General features: G+C 41.2%; 1 protein-coding gene across 2 annotated transcripts in view; it reads left to right on the forward strand.

Moving 5' to 3' along the window:
• Positions 1 to 857: 857 nt before the first annotated feature.
• LOC111868864 overlaps positions 858 to 26,531 on the forward strand; it is a 359,329-nt gene continuing 333,655 nt past the window's right edge. For both annotated transcript variants that reach the window (XM_023859902.2, XM_023859903.2), the window contains exon 1: positions 858 to 1,049. The gene's annotated coding sequence lies outside the window, so the exon portion shown is untranslated. The remainder of the gene's footprint in view (positions 1,050 to 26,531) is intronic.

A 26,531-nucleotide genomic window follows, 5' to 3' on the forward strand; every position in this document is an offset into this window, starting at 1 on the left:
TGGGGGTAAAGGGAGGCCGGAGCGTAAGGCTGATAACCTTACCGCCATCTGTGAGCGGATTGTCTAGAAAACGTGGGAGCCTCGACGTTTCACAACAACCCTATGGGCCTCCACGTCCTGTTAATGGGATATCTTTGCTTACTTTACTTAACTGTCATTTGCCTGGAAGAACTAAAGAACATTACGAAAGTTTTATTATAGATAACGTGTCTCGGCCCATACTTGAACTAAGGACCTCAAAAATACGAGTCTAGTTCATTACCGTCACGGTAACCCGCTCGGTTTGTTGTTTATATCTTGTTTAAATAGGCCTGTTATGAATTTATAGCCGAAAAATAAAATCAAAACTGAATATGGATCGTTGTTCTGAGGTTCTCTCAGGGGTGGTTATGAAGAGCTCTGGCTTCTGGCATATAACTCGTACAGTTGACAGTCAACCATGGTTTCGGAGTAACACTTCGCTTCAACGCTCAGGGTCGAAGAACCAGCCAAGGGATAAATCAGCTTGAAGCAGGTATAAAGTAATGTAATATAATATGTAAAAGATGTTCAAAATGAAGGGCTTGATATGTTGTAGAAACGGTACGCAGTTGAGGATATTCAATACATCTGCACTCACGTCATATGCCATACTCACAGCATATGACCGTCATTCATTATCACTACCAGTGTGGTAAATATTTTTGTTCCTTTTCTCCCTAACAGAGCGCAGTGCTAGTATGTCTACACGCTAGTGGTATCAACGTGAAGATAAGTATGACAAATCTAGCATCCAAACCTCTTCCCTCCAACTGCGATTACCCATCATTCAATGTATGGAAAAAGTTAGTGTTCTTTTCGTTGGAACATGGCAGCGTTTTACATCTCCTATTTTGTCATCTGCTTATTTGTAAAGTGGACGTGTTGTGCATTGGATAAAGTGCTTACATTACGTAAATTAGAAGCTATGTGCTTGCGAGTGACTAGTGATACCCGAAGCGCATGGATGGATCTCATGTTTGTGCTGCAGTTGATGAAACCTGAAACACGAAGATTGACGGAATGAAAAGGTAGGACACATGTTGCTTCAGTTTGCTTATCAGGTTTTCCCGAATAGCTTCTCATACAGCAACATACAGTGAACCTTTTGTACTTACTGTTTCATAGAGAGGATAAATCTATAAAGACAGTACGCCTACTTAACCAAGGAATTAGGCGCAGACTTCTTAACCCATTCTTTCCTTCTGCAGCCCTACAAAGTTTATGTATAGTTAATATATTATTTAGATGCTATATATTTATAACCCAATATTGAAAATCAATTTCTCTCCTTCGTTAGCATACTGAACTGCTGCGCAGATGGTCACAAAGTCAGGTAGAATTTATTTATGGCGTGCAGTTATAAAAATGCAACAGTTTATTATTATTATTATTATTATTATTATTATTGTTACTACTACTACTACTACTACTACTGCTACTATCCGAGGCTTCTTGTGATCTTTCGTAACAAGCTTATTTATTACGTTGAGGAGTTTTTAGTCTCACTCCCAACCTCCAAGCTGGAGGACCACCCCTTGTCGGCTATCCGCGAGAGTTTTTCCAACATATTGGCAGCTACCCTTCATACCTGGAGGGCGTATCCTTCATCCGCAACCTGAGGACGCGCCATGACGTGGTGACAAGGGACCCACCTAACATTGTGAAGACGTATGGGGGGGTGGATGTATATATCCACATTTTCTTGATCTCGGCACTAGTTGGAGGTGAGTGGTCGGCTTCAAGCCCCGGTCGCTTTACCCCTGGGAAAGAGCCCCCAGTACGCCTTGGATATGAGATTGGGTGGACCCCAGAGCCGGTCTGGACCACATGGAGAAGTGAAAGTTCTTGATCCTACCGGGACTCGAACTCCGACTTCTCGGTCGCCCAGCCCGTAGCCAGTCGCTATACCGACTGAGCTACCCCGGCTGCATAATGAGGAGCTTCATAACTTGTACTCTAATTAGAATGATCAAGTCAAGGAGGATGAGATGGGCAGGGCATGTAGCACGGATGGGGGAGAAGAGAAATGCATATAGGATATTGGTGAAAAACCACAAGGAAAGAGACCACTAGGAAGACCAAGACGTTGATGGATGATCAATATTAAATAGGATAGAATGGTATGGTTTGGATTGGTCTGGCTAAGGATAGGAACCAGTGGAGGGCTCCTGTGAACACGGTATGAACCTTCGGGTTGCATAAAATGCTGGTAAGTTCTTGAGTAGCTACACAATTGGCGGCTCCTCAAGAAGGGCCAGCTTCATGAGTGAGTGATTATTATTACTATTATTATCCGTTTTGGAAGGCGTTATTGCCTAGGTCTAATGGGTCCTACAGATTTTGTCTCTGTTACGTTTACCTCATGACTCTGGACATTGCGCGCCGCCGCCATGTTTATAGGCCTAATTTTTAACTGAAAAACAGCATTTATTTCACAATTTGTTACCCTATTTTATTTTTTAAGAAGACAAAGTAAGCCCGACAATTAACGAATGAGGAATCAATAAAAAGTGAAGTCTGCAACTGTCAGCCGGGTTCTGACTCCTATAGCAATACACACACATCTTATGTATACACAAATTATGTACATATATTTTCACAGTAATTGCTCATTATGTGTTTTGTCGTGATGGGAGAATAGGGGAGGAGACTCTGTCAGACGTTGTCATGGTAACGAGACCGCCTCTTGGCGAATAGAAACGGGAGGAGGTCGTTTCTGTTTAATAAAATACATCAGAAGGAGGGGATATTATATGTCCTGAAGCCAGGAGCTAAATTCCCTGGGGGTTACATTTCAATGGCTGCGCTTGTTTCCATCAACTGCGTAAGAAAGGCTTAGTCTCGTCCCCAGAATCAGGGAAGTGAATCGGTTTTTATATGTTCCTGTACAACCAAGCTCATTCAAATAAAACAAAAGAGTGAGATTTTTAATCCCCATGGCGATGTCTATGAAGATTAAAATATTATGGGAGATGACACCGTGTAATCTGGTAGATGATTACCACATATCGGAGGAACGTACTGCCCCAACTTCCAGGACCGAATAGTAAATCAAGCAAGCAGCAAGAAGCAGGTGGCAATTGCTGGACTACACGGCCTCACAGTAAGAAAACAAGATGTTCTGGGAAGAACTATTCTCCTACTTTCCTTTGATATGGCACGAACCATATAGAAAACGACCTTCCATAAATTCTTGTATTGTTGCGTGTGTATCCGTTGCCTAGCAACGATAGGATAAATACGCATAGAGATACTCAGACTGATGGGAGGGATTTATGAAGTGCGCCGTTGAGACTGGCTCAGGTGTCCTGATATACATACCAAATTTCATAAAGATCAGTTCAGGCATTCAAAAGTTAACAATGGGGATACACAGACACACAAACAGACAGACATCATACTGATCGCATAAGCTTATTTTTATTTTCACAAAATAAAGAAAGTAGGCTAAAGAGAGGACTTGAAACTACGTGTACTTCTGCCCCAATTGGTTTCATTTAAGACTGCGGATACGAGTGTTACTCGCGTCTTACATTTTTATTCTTCTTCTGTCTTTTTGGAAATTACCAAAATCAGGCATCTACATCAAGGTCAGTTGGTTATTCTACGTTCGCTTCACAAACCCAAACGCTGTAATAGAGTCGATAGACGCCTGGATCTGGCGATAGCTACGTTTCCAAAGTCTCAAGTTCAATAAGTAATAGGCTATTTCCACCTTTATTGAAGTCGCTTTCATCTGTTTCTTATTTAAGTGCCTTGTCGCGTAGAGAATTCCAAGGTACATCATCTAGCTAGAGCAGTTTATACCTATTCAGCCGCGCAAGAAACTCTCATGGCTATGGTATCATTCTCCTCCAAGGTCCGTTTGAAAATGATTTCAACAGCCATGCCTATGCTTTCAAAATTGAGACTTTCCTACCAAAATTGTATCTCTGATTATTATTTATATTGGATGTAACGGAAATAAGCATAATTGTAAGGTAAAAGTAAAGTTAAGATAAAGCTATCCCTGTTAACAGGTCGTGGAAGCCCATGGGGTTGTGAGACGTCGAAGCTCCCACATTTTCTAAGATGGCGGTTATGTTGTCAGCCTTACGCCCCGGACACTCTTTACCCCTGAGAGGGTTCCTGGCACTCATTCTTGTTAAGAGGCTGAGTCGACCCCAGGTTCATAATGTGGTTGGAAGAATTAGGTCAATTGAAAAAATTCACCTATTCGAGACTTGAACCGGCGACCTCCGGCTTGTAGTATAGTGTCTCAACCAACTACGCTACCGCCTGTCCCATAATCGCAAGGTTACGTGATGTAAACTGCGTAAATTTCAACGAGAAATTTGAAAATGGCATTGATATTTTTAAACCACATGGCAGTTAATATACTGTCCTAGAAGCTGTTTAGTTGCATTTTTTAAATTAATTGTTATTCGTGTAGAAATAGATATTTAATTCAATTAAACCTTTTTTTTTCGAAACTGTCATTTTCGTTTGGAATTTTAGTATGCATTTCAAATTAATTGAAAGTTTTCCTGCCGCGAAGATGACGTCTAGACTCGCCGTCTCCCCTACATTCCAATCCCGAGGTTCCTCACAGGACTCGACCTGAAGAAGACTCCTGCAAAAAAAAATACCACGAAACAGTCATGAATGCAAGTCTTGCAACGGGAACATGAGGAAAGTGCTGGTGTACTCGTACATGCACACAAAGGGGGCCGGGGCGTGAAGCTGACCACTCACATTCAACTAGTGCCGAGGTGTATCTATACCTCCACTCCCCCATACACTCGATCGCGTAGTGCTTAATTAGTTAAGTACAGGGACAATTTTTTCTTTACATACACAAATTCTATTTGTGGAACGATTAGTTCCTTCCTGCTTAATTATTTATGTATGAATTCAAGTAATGCTTGCTACCATTCAGTCCAGAACCTTTTGTCTTCTCGTCTGCTGTCTAAAAACATAAAAACTAGAATATACAAATCTTTAATATAGGAGGTTGGAGAAAACTGCATAATGAGGACCTTCATAACTTGTACTCTTCTCCAAGTATAATTAGAATGATCAAGTCACGGAGAATGAGATGGACAGGGCATGTAGGAAGCATTTGAGGGGAGGAGGAGAAGAATGCATACAGGGTTTTGCTTGGAAAACCAGTAAGGAAGAGTCCAGTAGGAAAACCTAGATATAGGTGGGAGAATAATATTAAAATGGTTCACAGAAAAATAGAATGGGGTGATATGGACTGGATTAATCTGGCTCAGGAGAGGGACCAGTGAAAGACTCTTGTGAACAAGACAATGGATCTTGGGGTTCCTTTAAACTTTGGGACATTTTGAGTGGCTGAACTACACCTCCATTCACCTAAACGCCTTCACGGCATAGTGATTAATTAATTATTCATTTGTAGACAGAGCATGGCCTATGCTGAGGCATTCTCCGGGCATTAGCCTGCAGGAACTGAGAAAAACAAAGCAAAATCCACGTGAGGACATTTGGCGTCACAGCCCAGATTCGAACCGGGCCTCTACCGAATACAACACAGAAGCGTTACCTCTTTAGACAGCTTGAACCTCTGAGTTTTTGTTTGAAAGGAAAATTCAATTACATGAAGTTTGGAGTGATTGATATGTAGGAGGTCCCTCGCACAACAGTAACATGACAATTAATTCATTAGAGTTTCTTTTTTACATTGTTGGTATAATGTCGTAGGGGCAATTCTTCTTATTCTGAGCCTGCCCACTCATTTGTCCGCTGCCACCATTGTTTACCTGCCTCTTTCTTGAGGGAATTTACACACAGCCAGACGCTAATTACGTTCAGTTCAGAGCAGCAGCGTCCAACCTTTTGTGCTCGTTTGATAACTCTTTCTTTTGCGTGTTGTGTTATTCCTCGCGTTTTCGTGTAACGTACAAGATCGTTAAAATAGCAAATATATTAACATCTTACATGTTATAAAGAAATAAATTAAGTAGTAAATCATATTAAGGGACACTGTTTTCCTCAGAAACCCTGGTATCCACCTACACGACTACACGGTATCTTAATAAAATCCAGAAGACTACAGTATGAAGCTACATCGCAGCGAAAACATCAAATTTGTAAAGGAATACTCTCAAATCAGTCACAAGTAGATTATTTTATTTCCACTATAAGTATTGTGGTATGAAGGCCCGTTGCTAAGCAACGAGAATGGATTAAGCATCTATACAACAGCCGTTGCCAAGTAACGGCTCCACACAGACATGAACACAACAATTCCACGGCAAATATTGTACTGCAACAGAGGAGTGGTGTTTTATACGTGGTCTGTGCCGAGATCTTATAAGCGGGACAAGTCTAGAGTCAGAGAGTTAGTCGAGAGTTGCTGTAGCTGAGACCGGCAACAGTTAGGGGAACCAGAAGATGGTAGATGCTCGGCGTTAGAAGCCGTTACCAGGCGACTGGTGAAGACAGTATGTTGGGGGGATTTAAATGTGTGCTCTAGCGAAATGTAAAGCGTGTGAATTAGTGAAACGGTTATAGTCACTTGTATTCACGGATCTGTAAGATTTCAATAAATATACGAGTATTTACCAAACCAAAACCCATGTATAGTGACTCTACCGCGTGACAGTATTATAGGGGATGGAATAGCTCAGTCAATATGGTGACAGGGTATGGGCTGGATGGCCGGTGTTCGATTCTCCACAACACCCAGATCGACTCTGGTGTCCACACATGTCTTTTATCGTACGGGTACCGCGGGCGATTTCCCGGGAGTTAAAGAGAAAAGAGCGTGAAGCTGACCACTCACCTCCATCTACTGCCCTGGTCAAGAAATTTGAAGCTATACCTCCACTCCCTAATACGTCTTCATGCAATAGTGTTTAATTGATTGAGAGCAGGGAAATCTTTACTTTTACCTGTACCATTTTGTGTGTTACATCATTAGGCTAAGAACTACTTTGCTCGTTCAAGGTCTCTTATCTCACAGGACCTCGACAGAGGATGTTTTCGAAAAAGAAATTAAAATAATGGAGGAAAGTGTCTTGTTGTCTCACCATTCGATCTTATGGACAGTGCAGTTCTCTTCTACTTCCCTCATCCCTTCGCGCAGGTAAACTTTGGAGCAGAAATTCGCCGCCACTTCTTGGTCACACTTTATACAGTGCTTCTCCACCTTCTGCATTTCGCGTCTCACTGTGATTCCGTTTAAGACAAGAATGTCTTGGTATAACCAATCGCCTTCTTTCCTTTGATAGACTCGGACCGCGTAACCAAAACTTTACCGGAGAACACAGACATACTCGCAGTAACGTGATCTCATAAGCTTCAAAAGCTAGGAATTTAGGGGAGGGGTACACAGACAGATAGCAGGGTGATCTCATAAGCCTCCTCTATTTTTTCAAAATAAGGGAAGAAGCCCGAGCCGGGATACCTCAGTCGGTATAGGGACTGGTTACGGGCTGGACGACCGAGAGGTCGGAGTTCGAGTCCCGGTAGAGTCAAGAATTTTCTCTTCTCCGTGTCTTCACACCGGTTCTGGGGTGCATTCAGCCTCCTCTTCAATGGGTACCGGTTTCTTTTCCCCGGGGATAAAGCGGCAGGGGCGTGAAGCAGACCACTCACCTCCAGCTATTGCCGGGGTCAAGAAAATGTGGATCTATACATTCACTCACCCATACGCTTTCATGGCGTAGTGCTCAATTAGTTAAGCACAGGGACAACTTTACATATTTACCTAGGAAAATTGGCTAGAATACCGCACTAACACTAGTAAAACATAGTTTTCCCTGGTCCAAAAGTATACTTCTACAATTACTTCAAATTTAATGTAATATTAATCATAAAATAAAGACCTTGTTTTCGATACCTTGTGCTACCGAAAGGGTTAGTGTAGATGTATTTTTTTATTGCTAGTGGGGTGGGACTAAGTCCCTTGTACTGCGGCCACTTCTGGCCTATTTTACCAGCCCCTGATCATAGGTGAGGGTGATTGTGGAGCAATTGATGGAATGGAGATTGGCAGGGGAAACCGAACTACTCGGAGAAAACCTGCCCCAGCGCCACTTTTTCCACCATAAATCTCACTTGACCAGACCCGGGATCGAACCCGGGCCGCCACTATGGGAAGCAAGAGACTAACCACTTGAGCTACGGCGCAGCCTAATGCAGATGTAACTTCTGTCTTGGTTCTAATTTCGACTGAGAAGGATGTTACGTTGGCCGAGGTTTCTTATAGTCCCGATTAGGCCACTGTCATATCCTTTAAATTCATTTTCGAATCGTGTATAATCTGTCATTCCAAGCTGTGTGTTCTCTCCACTAACAACTTCGGGAAGCAGTCCTCTCGAAAAAGAGCTCTCATGTTCCATCGGCCGGCCAGCCAGGTCCCGCAGGCTGAGAAATACTGCACTGCACTGCATCAGCGATCGTTGAGGTGCTCACGGTGGGAAAAACGCTATAACAGACGTACTCATTATAGCAAGTGCATGGTCGTCCTACCAGTCAATTATAACCTCTTGGATTTGTATAAATACAGGCCTCCATATCCTCCACGTTTCTTGTTACTGTGGTTCACAATCTATGACATTGACTTCGCGGAAGCTTGCAGTTTGTACTGAGTATTAATTCTACTTTTAAAATGGGTTGACTTAATTATATAATAATTATCGTTTGCATATTTAAGGATAATTGCATACATCAATAACTTCAATGCAGCTGATGGTAGGAAGTTCATTACTTTGGCTAACGGACCTTAATACGTGGGTCCTCATTTAGTAAATTTGTTGTGAGGATTGTATCACTAGTACATAATTTAAGCCTGCTGTCCTTATTTTGGAAAAATAAAAGTAGGCTTATGAGATCTCCTTTCTGTCTCTGTGTCTCTATATGTATCCTTCCAATTAATTTTTGAATGGCTGAACAAATCTTCATGAAACTTCGTACGTATATGAAGGCACCTGAGTCCATCTCAACGGCTTATTAATAAAATCCTCACATCAGTGATACCAACATTACAGCCCGTAAAATTTCCTAGGCAAAATCATAATATTCATGGAAAGCCTGTACCAATATTTGTTAAATTTGGTATGTGTATTATGCAATATGAAGCCATCTAAACAGTGTACTTTATGAATTCCCTCGGTCAGTAATACAAGCATTACATCACGCCGTTGCCGCTGGTTAACATTCCACAACTTCAATGTCAAATTAATTACAGCGCCAGCCCTTCTCAGCCTCCCTTGCATAACTCAGCTGATTGCTCTGTCTTGATTATAACTCCTCATCACGGACCATGTAGAGAACACAGCTCTTCTATCGTTGTAGAGGCATGTTTACCGCGCCGTTGTGTAGCAATGGATGCAGCGCGGACCACAGAAAACACCTCTTCTAGCAGTTCCTCTGCTATTGTTGATTCTTTGCCGTGGGAACGTCTTTGTTTGCGATCGCTACATAGTAAGGGGTCTACACGCTACAGTATAAATACTTCTTTACATATTTCTGCTAGTACAGGGTGATTCAGAAAGATGGACACAATTTCAATTGGCTATATTTCCTGAACTACATATTGCATTTGAATTCTGTAAAGTACATTTGAAAGAGGATGCTGTAAAGTTTCTAATATTACCGCTAGAGCACTCCAGCACCCCGTCAGTTGTAAGCGAGATGGCTACTATGCAACACAAGAATTTTTTGCATTCGTGAGTTCAGTAAAGGTGAGTGTGCGACTGCGGTGCAGCCTGCATTTCATCGTAAGTTTAACATCGAACTTCCAACGAGGAAGAGCATTTATCGTTGGAATAAACAATTTGATGAAACTGGCTCTCTGTGTAAGGATAAAAGCCGGGGCCGATCGCGTGTATCGGAGAACGTGGGATAAATTCAGCTACCGTCTTGATGTTATCCGTGCAGCCGGAGAGGGGCACATTGAACATCTATAAACTTCCGTATATATATAATCAAATGTACTTTACAGAATTCAAATGCAACATATAATTCAGGAAATATAGCCAATTGAAATTGTGTCCATCTTTCTGAATCACCCTGTATTGGCCATCATCAGAAGGCTCTCCCAACACTACAGGGAGAAACTTTACATTTGTGTCTCTGAAATTAATTTTCAATGGTAAACATCCCTATACAGGGACATACGTATAGCGTACATGTAAAATATTTCCCTGTGGCGTTAGACAATCTTCTGATGAGAGCCAGTGCTGGCCGAAACAAGTAAAGTTTCATTTGTGCATATTTTATATTTAATTGGTTACAGTTTATGGAATTACTATCCACTCAAAGTTCCTAAGATTTGTCTGCCCCTCAATTATTTGTATCAAAATTCATTTCACATAGCTTTTATCTCCCATGCATGCTACGTTCCCTGCCAATGTCGCTCTTTTTGATTTATTCAAGACAAAATTATGAACTTGCGATAAATTTCAGTTACATGAGCAGATTATTCTGAATGAAACACATGTATTTTCATTATTTGAGTATAGTAGGCGCGTTCTTAAAGTATTATTCTTACAATATTATCGGCCACCCTGCCGTGTGATTATCTGCCGAAGAAATCCTCATTGCATTTACTCAATGTGAAAAATTGTCTAGAAAATGTGAGAGCCTCGACGTCTCACAACCCTATGGACCTCCACGGTCTCTTTACGTTTTTGCTCCAGTAATTTTCATTTTTTATAAAATACAAAAATTCATTACCTCTTACACAAGAGCCCGCCATTAGACCCAAAGCTGAACTCAACCGAACTGCCCTGACCCTTATTACTGTCACATAATTTTGATAATATTAAAAAAATTTGCTTTTGTATAACTTCACCTTAACACGCATGTAGATATTTATTGGCTGAGTGATAATTAATTTTAAAAAATTTGCGGCCATTTATCAAACTGAGTTGATAAAGAGTCGATAAACTAATAAAGAACTATGAAACCTTGAGGAAATTTCCTGGAACGCCCTACGCTTGCCGTAGGTTACGTTGTATGTGAGAAAAGAAGGAATATAATTGCAGTGAGCTGTGCAACATGCGCTGAAATTTTGAGTTCACAAGTAACAATCATTGTAAACCTTTAGATAGGCGACTCACCAGAACATAGGTCCGGAACAAACTAAATTACAAAGAGATACGTAAGTAAAAGTAAAAGTTTCCCTGTAACAGGCCGTGGAAGCCCGTAGGGTTGTGAGACGTCGAGGCTCCCAAAATTTCTAGAAAATCGGCTCATAGAAGGCTGTAAGGTTGTCAGCCTTACGCGTCGGCCGCCCTTTACCCCCAAGAACATTCCTGGTACTCATATCTGTTAGAGGCTGAGTCGAACCTAGGGCTATAGTGCGGCTGGAAGGATTAGATAAATTAAAAAATAAACCACCTCATCGGGATTCGATCCAGTGACCTTCCGGCTTGTAGCATAGTGCCTCAAGCAACTACGCTACCGCGTGCCCCCAGAAATAGATACGTAAAAAAAGTAAAAGTAAAACTATCCCTGTACCAGGCCGTGAAGGGCCATAGGGTTGTGAGACGTTGAGGGTCCCACATTATCTAGACAATCGGCTCAGATGGCGGTAAGGTCAGCCTTACGCACCGGCCTCACTTTACTCCCCAGGAAGATTATTTAATTAATTCCTGGTACTCATTTCTGTTAGAGGCTGAGTGAACCCCAGGGCCTAGTGCGGCTGGAAGGATTAGGTCAATTGAAAAAAATCCAATGACCTCATCGGGATTTGAACCCAGCTTGTAGAGTAGCACCTCAACCACTACGCTACCGCGTAGCCCTAGAAATAGATACGTACACGATTCAATTACGCAGAAGTGCAAGACCGCCATTGGATACTCTTCTGAAACAGTACCACCGCCTATCTTCTCAACCTACTTAACTGAGATCCATCTTAATGTTAGCTTCATGGATATAACGCCGTATAACCCGTTGAAATTCAACCAACTTTTCGGAGGAACATGTAGCCTGTATATTCAGGGTCGAAGAATGAGCCACGCAAGAAATCAGCATGAAGCGAGTAGCAAACATAACTCTGCTTGTAGCCTGCTGAAGGCGTTCCTCCGAAACGTCGGCTTACTTTCAACGGACTGCATGGTGTCATATCCTACAAGATACAACTCTTCATAACCACCGCTGTGAGAACCTCAAATCCTACCCAATGCTATATGAATTTGCAACTTAACTTCGTTCCTCCAGATCCAGGTGTTTTCACGGAAACTTTTCTTAAAATTGGAATAATTCGTGGCCTTACTTCAAAGAGAGAGACTGTTTTCTGCAACCATACAAAACAAATGGCAAATTATTAGTCCACAAGTATGATTAGGCTATAGCGTTTTTTAAAACATAGGCTCACATGGTGAAATCGCTCTTAAAATTGAATAACACGTGCATACACTATTTAAGTTACATATTTTCATGAAAATGTATACAGTAAATAGGCAACGTTCCTCTGAAATCAATGAAGAACTGAAAATATTGTCACAATTATGAGTGACTCTAGAAGGGATTTGGATTGATGACTCGAATTATTGAACATTATGTACACAATTCTTTACAAGTAACTATGACAGTTCACTGACTCTAAAGATCACTGCAACTAAAGCATGCATAAAGTATTCTGTTTTCAATTGTCGTTTCGTGGTAACGGCTTTGACAGTGTCCTCTACTCACATCCTCACCGTCGGTGAGTAACCCACAAGACACTAAGTTCAGAGAGACAGAGAGTCAGAGTCACTTTACGACTGGCAGTTTACCGCTAGTCAGTTCGTCTTGGCGACAAGCTCCTTCAGGATCACGACCAGTAATTCCCTTCCCCCCAACTAAACACTTGCAGTCAAAGTTCTTATGCAACATCCTCTCTGACAAGAGAATGGCTCTGTCGTTTACAGTTGCTGCTGGTCCTCGCCAGCGCAGTCATTCTCAGGTCCGATTCCTGCAGGACTCTTGACCACATTTTACTGTCTCAGATTCGAGACTCCCAAATCCTGGAGGGTCAGGTCCCCATATCTATATCCCCTATGAACAGGCCTGCGCAGAAAATACCGTTCCTCATTTTTGTATATATTATTGGTGTCCGGTCATCGGCGCTGACCCCGCAAAAAACACGACTATCCAGCTAGTCCATGGGCACTCTGGCCGCTGCCTAGCAACGGCTGTCGTATCTTATGTTCAGCGGTCATTGCCTGTCAACGGATGTCTACGCAACAATGTTAATACGGGAATCACCTAGCAAGTTTATATAGGGTTAATGCTTTAGACTTGCATTTGGAGGAAGGCAGAGTCGAATGTCAGCGGGGATACCAGCCGTCGCCAATGAAGTCCTTTGTGACTTTTCTCAGTCCCTCCAAGCAAGTGTTAGGATGTTATTTCGGTTAGGCCACGATCACTTCCTTGTAAATCCTTTTTAATCCAGCAGTTCTCATCAGTTAGACACTGTGCGGTTTGAGATACCGAGAACATCCTCAGACATCCCACAGAAAATGTCATTCCCCTTCTCAGGAAATACGAATGAAAGTCAAAGTAAAATTGTCGAAGCGGAAGAGTAAAATTTAGAGGTTTGTTAAAATAAACGACTGATAATCATGCAACAATACGGCTGCTAAGCCAGAACAACTTGTAAGCATAAGCTTAGTAAATAAAAGTGTCTGGAGGGGCACTGTCTTTAATTTAGTCTATGGACTTCGTTACTAAAGCAGTTTTATATTCAGGGAAGAACGACGTAGATGGGGCTGTCTTGAGGGACAGCTGGAGCCTTCCTAAGCGTCTGTATTTCAGAGCATCTGTTCTCAACCAGTGATCCGCGTCACACTAACTAACTTCATGGAGCTGAGCCTTTCTTGAAAAGCCGCCACTTGTGCAGCTATTCAAGGATTTCCCTGCATTTTGTGGAGACCGAAATTTCATTACCGTGTTCACAAAAGACCTCCACTGGTCCCTATCCTGAGCCAGATCAATCTAGTCCATACCATCCCATCCTATCTCTCTAAGATCCATTATAATATTATCCACCTACCCACGTCTTGGTCTTCCTAGTGGCCTCTTTCCTTCTGGGTTTCCCACAAATATCCTGCGTACATTCCTCGTCTCCCCCATTCGTGCTTCATGTCATATCCATCTCATCCTCATTAACTTGATCATTCTAATTATACTTGAAGAAAGAAACGAGTTATGGAGCTCCTCATTATGCAGTTTTCTCCAACCTCCTGTCACTTCATCTCTCTTCGCTCTAAATATTCTCCTCAGCACCCCGTTCTCAAACACCCTCAGTCTATGTTCCTTCTTTAATATCAGAGACCAAGTTTCACACCCATACTGAACCACATGCAAAATTATATTTTTGTATATTTTAATGTTTATGTTTTTAGACGCACGCGGTAACGTAGTTAGTTGAGGCACTATGATACATTTCGAAAGGTCGCGGGTTCGAGTACTTCCAGTCGAACTATGACCCTGGGGTCGACTCGGCCTCTAACAGAAATGAGTACTAGGAATCTTCCTGGGGGTAAAGGGCGGGCGGCGCGTAAGGCTGACAACCTCATCGCCATCTGTGAACCGATTATCTAGAGCATGTGGGAGCTTCGGCGTCTCACAATCTTATGGGCCTCCACGGCCTGTTACAGGGATAGCTTTACTTTTTACCCAACAGACCAATTAATTGACATATCATCTCATAAATTAACTCTTTGAATCGTGGATCTCTTGAGAAGTTGATAGTCGCCTAGTTACACCAGGACTTCTCCGTCCTTTATGGAACCGAAAAGTTCATTATCTTGTTCAGATAGTCTTGTTCTAGTCCCTACAGGGAATTTTGTCGAACTACCTCGTTGGGTCTTCTAATTATTATATTATAATTATATATATAAATTGTCCCTCTGCTGGATGTGACGTTGTCGTCTTTGGACCAAAAACACTGTTGATGAAACATGTCTTATACTCAATTAATTAAACTATTATTATTATCATTATTTTTATTAATTTCATTATTATTATTATTATTATTATTGTATGCTGCTCTATTTGAAACTCAAATTCTCACATTGTGGCTTTGTCTGTGTGTGTTTGTTTCTGTATCTTTATTAATGCTCACTGTGTAATTAATGTAGACTATCATATTTGTATTTTGTTTTCTTAATTATTTTTGTGTATTTCTCTCTGTTCGTGCTAGCTTTGTAATTGGCCTCTGTGCTGTTAAGTGTGCACGTAAATAAACACGAATTGAATTATTATTATTACATATACTGTCCTGTCTTTAAAAAAAAAAGTAAAGCTATCCCTGTACCAGGCCGTGAAGGCCCATAGGGTTATGAGACGTTGAGGGTTCAACATTATCTAGACAATGGGCTCATAGATGGCGGTATGGTTGTTAGCCTTACGCGCCAGTCGCGCTTTACTACCCAGAAAAAAATATTTAATTAATTCCTGGTACTAATTTCTGTTAGAGGCTGGGTCGACCCCAGGGCCATAGTGCGGCTGGAAGGATTAGGTCAGTTGAAAAAAACCCATTTACCTCATCGGGACTTGAACCCGCTACCTTGCGGCTTGTAGCATAGCCCCTCAACCAACTACGCTATGCCCTTACTCGCCACAAATGGCATAACTATTGGAAATGCACTTATTTTATTTTTCTCGCCTGTTAAAGCTAACTTCAATTTTTCTTGGAACTGTTATTAATTTATTGCTGTTATATAGACTTTCATATTTTGTATTTTTCTCTTTAATTATTTTTGTGTATTTCTGTGTACTCGTGCTAGCTTTGTAATTGACCTCTGTTGTGTTAAGTTTGCACGTAAATAAACAAGAATTGAATTGAATTTTTATTATCTCACAATTGTAAATAATTTCAGAATTATTTTCACCTTGGAAGAACTTTACCATGCATGGAGAAGAAATGTACTTGCCGTCTGATGATTATTTTTAAAAGAATTCCCGCCGCTATGCATTGAGTTGAGTTGGCAAAGAGTTGATAAGCTGACAAGGAATCATGAAACCTTGTGGAAAGTTCCTGAAACGCCTTACTGTTGCAGTAGGTTAGGTTGTGTGCGAGGAGAGAAGGAATATACCCTGTAGGATACGCTGAGGGTTTGATTCCAGCAGTGACAATTATTGTAAGCTTTTAGATCGGTTTTAGCCTAAACTTGACCAGCGCGGGAGGCTGAGATCACTTTTAATGGACATTTGGTACCTGAATGAAATGATTTCCCGTGCTCTGTTCAGTGTACAGGTTTATATTGTGTTTCCGTAGCAACCAGTACGCACTGGACGGGTTCATCTCAAGTAGGCTTCATAATTAAGTAATAATTCCGAAAAAGTTGCCTCAAGCAACAGCTTCCCTGATCGGTACTCAGGAGGGGCCCGGCTCGAATTCATGTAGGGATATTTTTCTCGTCATTTTTTTTTTTGCTTCTCATTAGTCCTTCCAAGCAAATGTCGGGAGAGTACTTTAAATAGGCCACTACCGCCTGCTTTCACATTCTCTCTGCAGGATTTTTCACTATCATGCAGTCGTTCGGCTGTATGGACTCTGCAGTGTGAATTACTGGGCTCACTTATTGAGAGCGTCGTTACATAAACCACAAAACAATAAATAAGAGTAAGAACGGGGCACGCGGTAGCGTAGTTTCTTTGGGCACTACGCTACAAGCCGGAAGGTCGCGGGTTCAATTCCCGATGAGGTCGTTGGATTTTTCAATTGACCTAATCCTTCCAGACGCACTATGGCCCTGAGGTCGACTCAGCCTCTAACAGAAATAAGTACCTGCAATCTTCTTGGTGGATAAAGGGCGGCCGGCGCGTAAGGCTGACAACCTCACCTCGATCTGTGAGCCGATTATCTAGAGAAAATGTGGGAGCCTCGACGTCTCACAAACCTATGGGCCTTCACAGCCTTTTACAGGGATAGCTTTACATTTTTGCCTCTTTCTTTTTCCTTGCAAAATACCGATTTTGCTAGGAGACACTTCCAACAAAAGCCTAATGATTTGAAATAAATGTGTTCGTTGTATAACATGTGTCTACAGAATACGCCTAAATGTTAGAAATTAAGAAAAGTAAACTTGGTTGGTGTGGAGGTCTGTTTCAAGATAGGGACCAGTGGACGGCTCTTGTTAATATGGTAATGAACCTTCAGGTTCCATAAAATTTGAGTATCAGCTCAGAGATTGGCTACTCTGAGGTACTTCGTGTCGCCTCACATTCCTTCCACACGAATGCTGCGACAGTATTTTGTAGGCTATAGGCCACAAACTTATTCACTCACTTTTCGAAACTTATCATAAACTCGTTATTCGATAGCCTTTAGTCGACACGATGTTAATTAACCGACTAAGTCTCAGAATCTAAGTCCTTTTTAGAAGTTGATATTTACTCAGTTACTCAAGCAATTGCCAGAATTTTTATGCAAGCTGAAGGCTTGTTTCCGTGTTCACAGTATCCCGATTCTAGCTAGATGAATCCAATCCACACCTTCCCACTCTATTTTAAGACCAATTTTCCAATTTTAGCCTAGGTCTACACTTCAGGTTTTCCCACATAATCTTTCATAGAATTATCTTCTCTACCATACGTTTTAACTGAACTGTTTACATCACAATCTTTCATTTGATCATACTAATAACATCTGGCTAGGAATAAAAGTTATGAAAGCCCCTCATTATACAGTTTTCTCAAAATGTTGTGATATAAAACAAAAACAGATAAAGAAAGGACAAATAGCGTGGGTACTTTCTGCAGTTGCTTCGCCATTGGTCTGAAGCTTACGTAATGTGATCTAGCTTCATTTCAACTGAAAATAATATTTAATTACTACCTCCTATTATATCCATCCATGTAATTTGTCCGTTTCCAAGAATTCCCAGTGCAGACAAAACAATCCATTATAATTACGAGACGAGCCTATCCATTTGTACGTAGCGATACATAAGTAGATGAGACTCACGGAGCAGCGATACCATTGGCCGTGTCGCTGGTTGCTGGGCAGCAGGCAATCCCGAACCCAAAACTCTGCACTGGTTAATGTAAAATACATGTTTGTATAGAGAAAGTAATGAAGTATTGACGTATTATTGGTATTATAACAAAATAACTTCATCCATTTGAGAGAGAATAGAGTCTCACATGTCTATAACATGACAGGTTAATGTTTAATTCCAATATATATGACCTTATCGCTTTTACTTGTCGAGATATTGGTATTCCGTTTCGTGCCGACCTCGGAAGATATATAGGATATAAAATCGTTGTGTTTCTAGGCATTAGCCATTGTCCTATTTTCATTTAAATCAACACACAGCGTTTCGGAGACCGAGTTCTCTCTTCGTCTTCAGTAAAACCTACTTAGTTGGACCCAAATGAGAGAGCTAGTCCCATTCTCCGGACTAGATTCAGAGATAGGGACTAGCTCTCTCGATTGGGTCCACCTGATTAGGTTCCTCCCGAATACAGAGAGAAAACAGTCTCCGAAAAGCTATGTTTTAAATAAAAACAGGACGATGGATAATGTACAAGAACAATAATTGTATTAATATGCAATCGTTACAAAATTTATATCATATACAGAATGTCCCAGGAGGAAAGGTTAACAAACTGGGAAGAAATAGTATAGGTCATTGTAAGCAAGAACGTTTATATGTGCATGTTTCCTATTCCGAACGGTTTCCAGCCACATTATGTCCCTGGGTCAACTAAACCTCTAACAGAAATGAGTACCAGGAATTTTCCCGGGGGCAAAGGGCGGCAGGAGCGTAAGACTGACAACCCCACCGCCATCTGTGAGCCGATAGTGTAGAAAATGTGGGAGCCTCGACTTCTCACAACCCTACGGGCCTCCACGGCCTGTTACAGGGATAGCTTTACTTTTTACGTCTGTTATCACTGAAGATCATAAGTTATATCGAAATTCTTTTAGTTTCTGAACTTCATTACTTATGGGTGTAAATTAACATCTCTTTAATTTTTCAGTCCGTAAATAGTCGCTAACTAAGGTTCACACATACCTCAGAAGACACTTAGGCCTATAATTTTAGCACAATACGCAGGTCTTAAAGTCAGCACTAGTCATTTGTTTATACAGTTCGGTAGAGAGAAAAATGGCCATTGTGAACACTTCTTATACCTGATACAACACTTGCATGAGAATTTTAAAACATATATATTTCCGCCTTAAATGCGGCTTATTATCCAATCACCCTTCTTCCTCATTACATGTTTCGGCCGTATATGGCCATCATCAGGTGTTGCAATGTATGTCAAAATTGCGTAATTAACATAAATTAACCTTGAATTAAAATTAATTAACATCTTAATGTTTTTTTATTGTGGTCGTAGTCCATTCATTTAGAAGCTATTTGCTTCAGAGTATTACCCGTTGTTGGATTTATTCGCGTTGCATTGAGTTTGCGGTCCGGGTATTATGCGTATATGAGCAGTTCGTAAGGATGCTGATGTAGTGTTAATATCACTGTTATGTATGCTCCATTTGCTCGCAGTTTTTTCCACGCTGTGAGGCACATTATGTTGTTAAATGGTTTTTGTGTGTAGATATTATAATCTTAACATACAGTGCAACAATTTTAGCAAAATATTACTTCGTGGTACCCCACCCTAAATTTAACACGAAATTAAGTAGGCTTTGTTTTTCGCAGTTTTACATATTGATCATTTGAAAATTTGTCAAATTCAGATATTTTGGAAAGACAATAAAACATGAGGATTCTACTTGTGCGGAAGTTAAGAGCAGTTAAAATTCAGATGATGCTTGCTACTATTCAGCTCAATATTTCTTCCTCCTTCACTTCTGTCTAAAACGTAAAAATTATAATATACAGAAAACTATAATTTTGCCTGTGATTTTGTATTGGTCATTAAGGGAAAAGCTTAGATATGCTATTTCAGAACAGGGTGCTGACGAGAGTATTTGACAGAAGAGGGGTTAAATGGATTGAAAATAATTGCATAATAAGGAGCTTCATAAATTGTACTCTTCGCCAAGTATAATTAGAATGATCTTGTTAAGGAGGATGAAATTGACAGGGCATGTAGCATGCATGGGGGAGAATAAGAATGTATTATTTTGTTGGGAGAGCCAGAAGCAAGGAGACAACTAGGAAGACATATACTTTTTCTTATTGCTAGTGGGGTGGGACTCAGTCCCTTTTACTGCGGCCACTTCTGGCCTATTGTACCAGCCCCAGATGGTAGATGAGGGTGATTGTGGAGCAGTTGGTGGAATGAAGATTGGCATGGGAAACCGAAGTACTCGGAGAAAACCTGCCCCAGCGCCACTTTGTCCACCACAAATCCCACTTGACCAGACCCGGGATCGAACCCGGGCCGCCCCGGTGGGAAGCCAGTGACTAACCGCTTGAGCTATGGCGGGGCCTAAGACATACTTGTATACTTAGATGGGATGATTTTGTTGAAATGAATCTTAGAGAGATAGGATGTGTCACGGACTGGATTGATCTGGCTCAGGATAGGGACCAGTTGATGGTTCTTGTGAACACGATAATGAACCTTCGGTCTCCATGAAATGTTGGGAAATTCTTGAGTAGATGAGCGACTGGCGGCTTCTCCAGAAGGACTCGGCACTATTGAGCTCTTTGCTTAGATGTCAAGGGACTGTATTTTTCGGGTTTCTTTGAAATTGGCGACCCTACAAGGATCGGCGAGAAAGAAATTATGTTGGTTTGTTCAACGTAATTCTGTTCTGTCACAATTATTGCATAACAAGGCGGAATAGGGCAAATAAAAGCGGACTGCGACTCTTTGCCTTCACTCGCTCTCATGAGAAAGTTATATAGTCGCATTGGTCAGAATTATGAATATGAATAATGCAAGAAGCGGTGTAAGGACCCCGAAACGACGTCCATAGGGCGTCTGGCGTTTAATATTCCTTCTGTGTAACCGCGGAGAAGCCCCTCTTAAGTGTATCTGTTTTATCTCACAGAATTATACAGTACGAAAAGTTTTGTTTTCGTAACCCCGCGTCCGTCACGATTTCTTGGTTTTAAAGCGCCGATTAAAAATCCAAGCTAGAACATATTCTTTGATCCTGAAATAACGTCACTTTTACTCCACGTAAAGTTTTGGAAAATTTCACTAAATATTACAAACAAAATATCAAAGTTGATCCCATAACAGAGAATTCTTAACTTAAATCTACAAGCGTCGTTGAGCTGAGTTCTAAATCCACTGCATGGTCAGATTTCGATAGATACGTATATATGTACGTATCTACATAAATTCCCATTCTTATACTTCCAAAGAAACCGTGATATTTCTAGGTTTTGCAGTCTAATTAATTATATAATAAAAGCAGATACGGTGAAAGTGATGGAAGTAGGGCAGTTGAGATGGCTGGAGCACCTTTCTAGAAAGCAGGATTGTGTGCCCCGGCCCAATCAGAATACGGAGGCCCCTCTCAGTTACATTGAATTTAGATTGTGACAGTACTTTTTTTCGTTCTTATATCCTATAACAGAAACACGAAATAACTTCTCGTGAAGAATGTCGTTTTCTGGGATGTGGCGTCATGTAGATCTTGTGTGAACCGACGTTTCAGAGGAAAGTATAGCCTCCATTTTCAGGGTATAAAAATCCGCGAGCGAGGAACCAGCATGAGCAAATATCGGTTCACACAAGATCTACACGACGCCAGATCCCAGAATAATACATTCTTCATAGTCACCGCCGCGAAAACCTCAAATCTTACATAAATTTCCGTGGTCTCAGAGATGAAAATGACTTTCTAAAATCTGTGGATACTATTTCTTGTTTGTGGAGGCCCCGGGGCAATCACCCCTCTTTGCTCCCCCTTAAATCTGACATTGATAAGCAATGACTTAGACCTATGTTTGCCACGGATGATTTGCTTGTGGCATTTGAACAGCCGAATATTTATTATTACGCCCTAATACAAAATTATGCAGGATGCGGACGGAAGTCATATGAAATTACGAAACTCTGATATTCGCGGCATGAACGGCTAATGTCGACACAAAATTGGGTATGAGATTTAAACTTTGAGGCCAACAAGCTTACGACACTTCAAGTGACTAAGCTGCCGTTGTAACGTATGCTAAATAAGATGACCTAATCCTTCCAGCCGCACTAGGCCCTGGGGTTTATTGAGCCTCTAACAGAAATGAGTACCAGGAATTAATTCAATAATTTTCCTGGGGAGTAAGGCGCGGCCGGCGAGTAAGGCTGACAACCTTACCGCCATCTTTGAGCCGATTGTCTAGATAGTGTGGGACCCTCAACGTCTCACAACCCCATGGGCCTTCACGGCCTGGTACAGGGATAGCTTTACTTTTTTTTTATACACTTCTTTGCGAAGCCTGGACTGACAGGCAACGCGGCGGGAGATATTTTACGGGGAAAATATATTGTGTAGTTGTGCTAGGGGGAATATTTGAACCGAAGATGGATGAAGTGACAGGAGGTTGGAGAAAATGTCATAATGAGAAGCGTCAAATCTTGTACTCCAAATAAAATTAGAACGATAAAGTCAAGGAGCATGAGAGTGGCAGGGCATGTAGCATGTATTTTGACGAAGAGAAATGCATATAGGTTTTTGTGGGAAAGCCAGAAGGAAAGAGACATCCAGGAAGACAAAAGCGTAGGTGGATGGATCTTAAGAGAGATAGGATGGGATGGTGTGGACTGGATCTGTTTGGCTTAGGATAGGGACCGATGGAGGGCTCTTGTGAACACGGTAATGAACCTTCAGTTTCGGGAAATTCTTGAGTAGCTGCACAATTGGCGGCTTCTCAAGAAGGGCTCAGCTCCATGAAGATAATTAGTTAGTTAGTTAGTGTACCTATATTATGTAAATATATTCCTTTGACGAAATCTGTTATGCCTACCCATTACTAAACACAAATCCTGTCCCCTCGTCAGAGAACGCCCCATGACGACCATGAGTGTAATATTCAGATGTGATAATTAAATTGAGTCACAAGCCCAAACAGAGTCGTGACTCCAAGATGGACTGACTATCGACCATCAGTTGCAAAATGGCTTCCACTTGGACTTTTAGCTTCAACTGACCGCAAAATTATCTTCGTGGACCCAGACTACAGGCTCTGACTGTCTTCACCTCTAAAGTCTGACGGTATTTTCGTTTCTGCCTGACAATATCTCTGTCGATAATCAGTTTTACGAAGTGGCGACGCCAACATCATGCAAAACGGTGGCGTCTGAACGTCTGAAGTTATTGCTAAGGATTCCTTATAATATAAAAGTTTCACCTCACGCTACGAGACCTTCTGATAAGGGCCAAATTTTGTAGCGTGTTTTGACATGTGTCAAGAAGTAATGAGAAAGCAGGCTGGCTCGCATGTGCCATATCTCTGTGCAGTTTAATTTCAAATTGTGATTTGATTTCTGTAGATGTCTGGAAAGTCATCACGAGAGTAACCTCCTGTAGTCCCGATGGGACCCAACGGTCTGCACGACTGAAAAGAAAACAGCAGAGATTGTAATTACCGACGCGAACATTCTCCGTTTAACACGGAAAGGGCAAAGAAATGCTGTTACGTTTTAAATTTAACGTAAAGTACCGAAAATTGCACAGCCATTTGTCCACCTTGATATTTCACCAACAAACTTTAAAGATATTACTTGAGCGTATGGTTTATTTAATTATCAATTTAAGGAAGAATTTCTAGGAAGAAATAATCTCCTAATTTCACTACAAATAACGTATATGGTACTAGACGGACCGCATAGAAAACGCCGCGTCCAGCAATTCTTATTTTGTTGCGTATGTATTCGTTTCCTTGGAAACGCATTTACAGATCCGTTGCCTAGTAACGTTAGAGGAACACGTAGACACAGAGACAGTAAAGTGACCTCGAAGACTTTTATTTTTAAAAATGAGGGAACTCTTCTAAAGAAAGTAAAGTTCTCCATGTATTAATTAGTTAAGCATGTATCACAAAGATATATTGGGGAGTGAAGGTATATCTCCATCATTCTTAATCTTGGCACTAGAAGGAGGTGAGTGGTCAGCTTTACACACCGGCTGCTTTACCGCCATTGTATAGGATGATGGATCGGTCCTAGTGTCGTTCTGGATACTGAGAAAAAGGGAGGAAAATCTTTTGCCCCTGTAGAAAATCGAACATTGACCGTCACTATACCGGCTGAGATAACCCGGCTCTTAATTTACTTCATTGTCTGTTGATTTAGTTTAGTAAAAAGACTCTTTAAATACCTGAGATTACGTTGTGTATGTCGAGGAATGAAACAGTGATCAGTGAATGATAATTTGCGAAAGACGTGCTTGATGCAGTTTCGACACAAGTGACTGGTTAATGAATTGTGACAGAAACAAAGACAGTATCTGGATGTACATACTAGTGCAATACACAGCACAGTTTATAACAAAGCTTCACACCCCAGCCTTCCAACTATGTTCTCGAAATCGGCAGATAAATAACTTCCGTGGATCAGTGATTCGGCACATCACATTTCTTGGTACAGAAGGGGCAAGAAATTACATGGAACTGGTAATTTTTGAATCTGACTTTGAGCGTTCGGAAATTGCGGCCGAATTTTGTACTAAAACACTGTTATTACCACCCCCGAGGAAGAGCCCCCTTTTATCGAGTGGTTCAGCGATTCCAAAGTACCAATAGCCTTGAAGTCCTAATTGTGAATCTAACACTTACAGGCTTTACAGCACGCCAACTTGTCGGACTAATAATTCATTGAACTCTTCAGAAATGTAAACCCTCTAAGGCCAATATTTCAAAACAGTCTTTCGTTTTCTTTTTATATCTTCTCTTTTAAAAAAAGTAAAGCCACCCTTGTAATAGGAAATAAAACCTGTATTCGATAAACTCCGGAAATCATCATCATCATCATCATCAGTAATCTGTCAGACGACAGGTCCACAGTCTCTTCCAAAACAATTCCTCCACTTATTGCGATCTAGAGCTTTCTCCTTCAAATGACAGTATCCTCTTTTGTCCCCAAGATCATCCAGCATCTTCTTACGTCTTCTTCCTCGTCTTCTTCTCACTTCTATACCCCGGAAATACCATACGAAAATTCTTTCACAAGATTTCAATGTCAAAGCACGTCTGAAAGATATTTTCAATCGGGAATGAGAGTTTCTACGAAATTAGTAGTGATAATGGAGTGAGAGTAGCAAATTTTTCCACATCCAAAGTTCTTATTGTCAAAAATACGCGTACAATGTTCCTGCACAGTAACATTCATAAATTTACTTGCACGCCTCCTAATAGGAAGACTCACAGTAGAATTGACCATATTTTGATAGATAGGAGACGGCACTTAAGTGTACCTGATGTCTGAACGTTCAGGGTAGGAGATTATGATACTGACCACAACCTTTTGGTGGCAACGGTTAGGGAAAGACTGGCAGTGAGCAAACAAACAATGCACAGGGTTCATATGGAGAGGTTCAATCTCAAGAAATTAAATGAGGTAGACGGTAAAGAGCAGTATCGTGTTGAAATCTCAAATAGGTTTGCTGCTTTGGAAAACTTAGACACTGAGGTGGATAGTAATAAAGCTTGGGAAACTATTAGAGAGAATATCAAAATGTCTGCCAAGGAGAGTCTAGGGTAATATGAACTGAAGGAACATAAGCCATGGTTCGACGAAAGGTGCTCATAGTGATTAGATCAAAGAAAGCAGGCCAAATTGCAGTGGTTACATGATCCAAGCGAGTTAAATGGGGATAATCTGAACAATATAAAACGTGAAACCAGCAGACATTTCAGGAACAAAAAGAGGGAATATCTGAAATGCAAAATTGATGAGCTTGCAAGGAACAGTAAGAACAGGTACATTAGAGACCTGCATAGAAGAATGAAGGACTTTAAGAGGGGGTACCAACCTAGAAGTAACTTAACGAAGGCTAAGAACGTTGCTATGCTTGCAGATTCCCACGAAATTTTGAACATATAAAAGTAAAGTTATCCGTGTAAGAGGCCGTGAAGGCCCGTAGGGTTGTGAGATTTCGAGGTTCCCACATTTTCTAGACCATCGGCTCACAGATGGCGGTGAGGTTGTCAGCCTTACGCGCCGACCGCCCTTTTCCCCCCCCCCCCGGAAAGATTCCTGGTACTGATTTCTGTTAGAGGCTGAAGCGACCACAGGGCCAAAGTGCAGCTGGAAGGATTAGGTCAACTGAAAAAATCCACCTCATTTGGACTTGAACCCGCTACCTTCCGGCTTGTAGGATAGTACCTCAACCAACTACGCTACCGCGTGACCCCACAACATTTGGAATAGGTGGATGAAATACTTCTCTCAGTTATTGAATGTACTCGTACATTGGGTCAGTTTTGTTAGGGAGATAAGAATATATGCAGCTGAGCCGTCAGTACCTGATCCTAGCCCTTTTGAGGTTGGAAGTGCTATAGCAAAATTGAAAAGGTATAAATCGCCAGGTAGTGATCAAATTCCGGCAGAACTTATTCAAGCAGGAGGAGAAATGTTACGTTCTAAGATCCATAAGCTAATTAATTTTATTTGGAATAAGTAAAAATTTCCTG

This window comes from Cryptotermes secundus, unplaced genomic scaffold (genome assembly GCF_002891405.2).
Source record: "Cryptotermes secundus unplaced genomic scaffold, Csec_1.0 scaffold523, whole genome shotgun sequence".
In the NCBI taxonomy this organism is placed as follows: domain Eukaryota; kingdom Metazoa; phylum Arthropoda; class Insecta; order Blattodea; family Kalotermitidae; genus Cryptotermes; species Cryptotermes secundus.